Here is a 7136-nt window from a genome sequence, read left to right as displayed (position 1 = left end):
TTGGCAAGAACGATATTTTTATCAATATTAAACTTTGTCCAGATTCGCCTTATGAACCTGATGTGACTCATATTTGAGCACATTTAGTCCTCGAATTAACCTCGTTCCTATGCTTTATAGCACATATTTGAATCATTTACTATCTTTAGTTTCCCATTTTGCATATTCTTTGAGGTTTTGTCTCCTTGGTAGGAAAGGATTGCTAACCTTGCATTTATGAGGCGAAATGGAGCTAAATGGATCACACCTAATGACCAAGCATCAAAGAGTATACCAACACTAGAGGTCTAAGTAGATAAATAAAGTGAAATGGGCAATGATGAAAAGATCCTTGCATCCCCAACACGATCCTTGTGGATTGTTAAGGAGCTAAAGAAGAGAAGCACCCTGCCCAGGGATCCGAGCGGCCCGAGCACGATCCGAGCATGCCACACTACAAGGATCCGAGCGGCTTGTTCCCAGGACGAGCGGACTGTGCAACAAGGATCCGAGCGTCTCCTCCAAGATCCGAGTGGATCACAAGGCAGAACAGCCCGTGCCTCAGCACGGGACGAGCGGATCGAGGCAGGACTAGCAAGGAGGATCCGCTCATTTCCCCCGGGAGTAGCATTTCCTCAAATTTTCTTAGGGTCTTAATAGTCATTTAAGCCCTTAGTAACCCTAATCCTTGTACCTAATATTTAGTATAAATACCCCTTTGTACTACCTAGATTAGCATCAATCCTTAATCAACTCTTATACTCTCTTAATCTCATCTTAATACTCTCTTAATTTAGTATTAATTTAGTTGTAATACATTTCTCAATATTAATCACATCTTAAGCTTTCCTTAATTTCTCTATTGTTCTTTCTTTTATTTGGGTAATTAGAAGATTATTTGGATTTATTTGGGAGATTGACAACCTTCCATCAATTATCAAATACTTTTATTATTCTTTGATTTATTATTTGGAATCATATTTATAGGTATAATTCCTCTTTACCCTTGTTTAATTATTGTTAATTACTTTCATTTATTCATCATCTTTTGCTTTGTTAGTATAATTGACAACCTTATTAGCCTGCTAAACTTGATCATGAGTGAGTAGTTCTTTAGCTAGGGTTAATGAGGAATTAGGGGAAACAAACATGGGGATTGATTCATGCTTAATCTAATATGTTTTCATAATTAATTTGCTTGCTTGTTGTGATTTCAACTTATGCACATGTTATGTTTGATGAAATGCGAGCCTATGAATCCTTGAATTTTTTACTCATCTCTTATCTCTTCAATGAGGCTTGTAAGATATAAACCAAATTGAGCCTCATTAGACCATGCATAAAGTTGAATAAGAAGAATTAAGTCGACTTGTAGGTGTTGTACAGTCTAGACGACTCGCCTCCGGGACCCAAACCTTCTTAGGGATTATAAGATATACACTAACTCGATCCCATCACAACAATAAGTGCTTGCATCTAGTTGAGAACATGTTTGTATGATCAACTCCCATGAATCCCCTATAAACCCATGACACCCTAGTGCTTTTAATCAATTGTTTACAAACCCTTTTTAATCCCCTTGCTTTGTTTTCATTTTGTTGATTAGTTTAGATTACACATCACCTCAATGCAAATTGTGACACCCTAAGACATAGCTATTTACAATTGAGAATCCTACATCAATACCCGTCCCTTGGGATCCGACCTTTACTTACCTCTTTACTAAGAGTAGTTTGTGAAGTTATAAATATTGTTTTGGTTGGTAGCTTTTGACGACAAGTTGTAACCGGACCAAAAATGGCGCCGTTGCCGGGGACGGTGTTAAATTGATTTGATTTTCATTAATTGTTTTTAGTTGTGTCTTTCTTTACCTTGGGGAAGTCAAATTCCTCAAGGTTGTTCTAATTGTTTTCAAGTTGTTTGATATTTTGCATGACTAGGAGATCACAAGGTAATCCATTACCTATTGATTTCGAGATTGAAAGGACCTTAACCAACAATAGAAGAGTTGCTAGATGTACTTCAAGAGTTTTAAGTATTGGTGAGATTGTGGATATTCAACCAAATAACATTGAGTTCACCAACCCTTTTGCAAAAGAAGGAGAGGATAACCCAATACAAAACCCACCACAAAATCAACCCACAATGCCTAAATTTTCATCATATTCCGTACCAACCGAGGAGAACCTACCAAATGGTACTCCTACACCACCACATCTAACCGGTAATTTCATTGCCAAATCCGCATTCATACAACTAGTTGAGAGAAGACAATTTGGAGGGATGCCTAGTGAAGACCCTCATTCCCACATGTAGACTTTTTGTGACTATTGTGATGCGATTTCTCAAACCGGAGTTTCTCAAGACCAAATCCGATGGGTATTATTTCCTTTTTCTTTGATCAGTACCGCAAAGCAATGCTTGAAGAGCCTAGACAAGGCCACCCTTGGTATTGACTCACGGAAGAAGCTAGCACTTGCCTTTTACAAGAAATTATATCCTCGGGAGAAAACCAATATGTTGAGAGCCCAAATCACCGGGTTCAAGCAAAGAGATGGAGAATCATTGTATGAAGTATGGGAGAGATTTAAGGACACTTGTCGTTCTTGTCCACACCATGGGCTTAGTGAGTGGTTCCTTGTACAACAATTTTGGAACGATCTATATGAAGATTCCCGCAATATCCTCAATATGGGATCCAATGGGATGTTTACCGAAGTTGATGAAAATCAAACATGGGACAAAATCGAAGAGATGGCGGTTCATAATTCCTAATATAGTAGGCCTCGAAAGGCCACTAGAGGAGTAAAGCATGAGGTAGATTCCATCATACAATTGGGTGCTCAACTAAGTGCTCATATTGACACCATCAATTTGAAGTTTGAGAAGGCCATGGCTAAGCTTGATGAAGCTTCCAAATCACCCAAACAACATGTTAATACTATGGTGGCATCATCCTCAATTCCAAGTGGAGTATGTGAGAGTTGTGGAACTTCGGGACATGAGCAAAGTGAATATAGGGGAACAAGTGAACAAGTTAATGCTTTCCAAGCATACAAGAGTGGCACCCTTATTCCAACTATTACAATGAGAATACCAAATTCCATCCAAATCTTTCATACAAGAGCCAAAATGTTCAAAATCCTCAACCAACATACACCCCACCTCCAATGAGAAATCAAGCTCAAAGACCCTTTTACAATCAAAGCCAAAGTTATCAAAATCAACCTTCATACAATCAAACCAATGACCAAAGCTTTGATGTTCAAAAAGCGTTCCTCCAAATGCAAAAGAACCAACAAGAATTTTTCACCCAAATGCAAAAAGATAGCCAAGCCAAAGACATCACCATCAACAACATACTAGCCCACACCAAGATGTTGGATACCCAAATGTCTCAATTAGCATCTTCTAGCTCTCAAAGACAAAAGGGGCAATTACCACCTCAAAGTAATCCTCCAAGACATGAGACGGTGAGCGCCATCCATTTGAGGAGTGGTACAAGATATGAGGGGCCGAAGAAGCCAATTGATGAAGATGTTGTGGATGCTAGTGACAAGCAAAGAGTTGTGGAGAACTCTAAGGGAGAAGAACCCACCACCAATGAAGTTTCAAAGAAGAAGAATGAAGAGAAGGCTAAGGAGAAAGAGCCTATTGTGATTAGACTTCTATTCCCAAGTCGTCAAGCTAAGCCTAAGTTTGATGAGCAACTTGGAAAGTTCATGGAAATTGTGAAGAACTTAGAAGTCTCAATCCCATTTACGGAATTGATCAATCATGTTCCGGCCTATGCAAAGTACATGAAAGACATTCTTACCAAGAAGAAATCTATGTGTATGAGTAAACTTCGAGGACGAAGTTCCTTTTAAGGGTGGTAGAATGTAACATTCCGTTGGATGTTTACGTAGTTGGTTATGTATGGAGTTAGTGTCGGGAGAGTTTATGATGTAGTTGATACGACATCGTGAGCGAGGTGTGGAGGTAGGAATAGTTGGTAGAGTTGGTGTTAAGAGTTCATGGTTTCATATTTTGTAAGTTGGGGTTTTGTTTTGAGTCCTTAGTAGCTTTGTTACGTCTTAACCGAGTTAGTATGTTTGTTTTTAGTTATGGGTTGAACTTCGGGGACGAAGTTCTTTTTAAGGAGGGAAGACTGTAATACTCCGTATTTATGAGTCTTAGGGTACTCTATCGAGTAGGCCTTACTCTGTCGAGTAGGGGTAAGTTGCGTTTTAGAAAAGTTTCTGACCTGTTGGGTACTCGATCGAGTAGCTGGGATTCTCGATCGAGTAGGGGGGTACTCGATCGAGTATCTTGGGTACTCGATCGAGTAGCCAGTTTTACGGAGGAGTTTTCTCGGGTTTTGTTAATTACGCGATTGAGGTATATAAGCTTTGTCGTAATTATTCTAAATCACTTTTGCAAAACCTAAATTACTGTTTAAGAGAGAAAGCAAGCAAGTTCTTCATCCTAATCGCATAATTAGCAATTCCCGGAGTTTGGAGGGTCAGTTCCTATCGTCGTTCATACCGTTGAGTTCCTTGCGTCAAGGGTAAGATCTATGTACCCTTTTTGTTGTCTTTCCTTTATTTTGGTTAAACCCTAATTAGGGGATTTGGGGGTTTTATGTGTAGTATGTGATTTGGTAGCCTTTATGTGTTGTATGATAGGAGGAGAGTTCATAGAGGAAGCTTTTTGATTCAGCAGTAGAGACCGTCTGATTGTGTGCATACCAGGTAGGATTTCCTACTTAGTATTAGTCCCATAATGGGATATTGGTTGATGTGTTGTGTTTGGTTGTTTGATATAGTAATTGTATTGTGATTGTGGTTGTGATCGTTGTCTATGGTTCGTGAGGCGTGGCCTCGGCTGAGTGGGGTCACTTGCGGGAGTGGCTTCACGCCCTAGTTTCGCCTTCTGTGGAACCCGCCACAGAAGGGATGTGCACATTAATGGACAGGGTTATCGCTCACTATGTGGAGCGGGGATTTGGTGGGTACGGCTGCGATCCCCCATCGGCGGGCTGGTCCAAAGGGACGATCGGTGATTGAGAGGATTGGAATTGGTGTGGTTGTGTGTGTGCGTGACAGCTAAGCTGTCTGTATGTCTTATTGTTGATATATACATTGGAATTGTGTGATTAGTACTGACCCCGTTTAAATGTTTTAAAAACTGTGGTGATCCATTCGTGGGTGGTGAGCAGTTGCTTGACAGGTATATCTTGGATACGCGTGGGATCTAGCCGGGGATGGAGTCATCACATATCAGAGTCTTTAGTCTTCCGCTGTGTTTGTTAAGGCACTTCCATTCAGTTGGTTTATAGTTTGAGAACAGTTGTATTTTGCTTACAGTTGGTTTGTTATGTAATCACTTAAGGTTATTTAATAAAGTATGTTTCTTTATTGTCTTATGATTATCATTGCCTCGGGTAACCGAGATGGTAGTATCCTTATACCTGAGTGGTTCTGGTAAGGCACTTGGAGTATGGGGGTGTTACACTATTGCCTTTACCAAAGTGAGTACTGCTATTCTACAAGGAAGTTCCCCTCCAAAACTCCAAGATCCGGGAAGTTTCTCTATTCCATGCACCATTGGCGACACTACAATCAACAAAGCATTATGTGACCTTGGAGCAAGTGTAAGTGTCATGCCATACTCGGTGTGCAAGAGGCTAGGAATGGGAGAACTCAAATGCACCAACATTACACTTCAAATGGCGGATCGATCAACAAAGACACCCTTAGGGGTATGGGAGGATGTGCTCGTGAGAATTGGCAAATTCTTCATCCCGGTAGACTTTGTCATTGTAGACATGGAGGAGGATTCCATCATTCCTATCATTTTAGAAAGACCTTTCTTGCATACCGCGGGAGCAGTAATTGATGTGAAACATGGAGAGCTCACACTTGAAGTGGGGGATGAGACAATCACTTTTAATCTTGACAAAATAATAAGAGCTCCCCGACTACATGAGCCATGTTTCAAGATCGACCATTATAGCCAAGAAAGTGATAGGAAGAAGTTAGCATCTCAATGCAAGGATCAAGATATGGGTAAAGAAACACCACCCATATGGAAGAAGAAAATGGATAACCCTCAAGTTGCTCTATCCGGAGAGCAAGGAAATTTCAACAATGAGAGCTTGAATAGCTCACCACCAATCATGACAAGTAAGGAAGAAGGCCTCATTGGCCATGACAACAAAGAAGGAGAGTTTCTCTTGTCAACTCATGATACCATTGGGGAACAAGCTAGTGAAGTTTATGGTCTATGGGATGACGAATTTGAAGGATTAGTCAATCCCTACATTGGCAATGCTATGACCTTGGACCAAGGCTTTGTTGATCCTAGTCATCATCTTGACTCGGGTCACCACCATGAAGAACACAATGTGCAAAGATCTATACAAGATCTCTATAATGAAAATGAACAAGCCTTTGATTACTTCTACAAGGTGTTGAGCAACATCAACAACACCTTGGCTTTGCCTCCTTGACATCTCATTCAAGAATGAGAGTTTGGTGGAGTCCTCCCTAAACGACCATTTGTAAATATTCTAACCCTTTAACTAGCATTTTATTTCCTTTATTACATTTTTGTCATTTTTGGATTTACAATTTCATACTTTGATCAAGATTTTCGACATGAGAGAAAGTGAGGGAGGTATTTTAAAGTGTTTTGATGTGTAGTGTTTGATCTAGTGTGGGGATAACAAATGCCTAGGCAAATCGAGCCTTTGTAGCGCACCCACAATGTTGAACAAAGGAAATGAAGAAAGGATGATACGAGGAAAGGAGATCCCCACGGGCAGAACTGAGCTCGTGGGTGTAGAGAAGAATCCGAGCATTCCAAGAGGAAATCTGCTCGAGCTACTGACAATCCGGGCGTCCCAGAGGAGCATCCGAGCGTCCTGACCTTAGGACGCGGGTTTTTGGGAATGCTGGAATTGAAGAAGGGGTCTGTTACGAAATCTACACAGATCATAGACAAGACGCCCGTACCAGACATGAAGCCGCTCGTCTTGGCAAGGATCTGCACGTCCTGACATGCTAAAAAATTTAAAGTTCACGCTGTGTATAAATCCGAGCGTCCCCAGGAGAAGTCGAGCGTCCCCAGCAGAAATTTACTCGTCTTGAGCAGAATCCGCGCGTCCTAGCACG

At 40.8% G+C, this 7136-nt stretch overlaps 1 non-coding gene across 1 annotated transcript; it reads right to left on the bottom strand.

Annotated features, from left to right (window-relative positions):
- Nucleotides 1-2496: 2496 nt before the first annotated feature.
- Nucleotides 2497-2603, bottom strand: LOC141637658 (small nucleolar RNA R71). The gene has a single exon (XR_012541843.1). It is a non-coding gene; the product is annotated as a small nucleolar RNA R71 (small nucleolar RNA).
- Between the last annotated feature and the right edge of the window lie 4533 nt (nt 2604-7136).

This window comes from Silene latifolia, unplaced genomic scaffold (assembly GCF_048544455.1).
Source record: "Silene latifolia isolate original U9 population unplaced genomic scaffold, ASM4854445v1 scaffold_124, whole genome shotgun sequence".
NCBI lineage: Eukaryota > Viridiplantae > Streptophyta > Magnoliopsida > Caryophyllales > Caryophyllaceae > Silene > Silene latifolia.
Note: the sequence above shows the minus strand (reverse complement) of the source record. Positions and strands in the feature narration are given on the sequence as shown.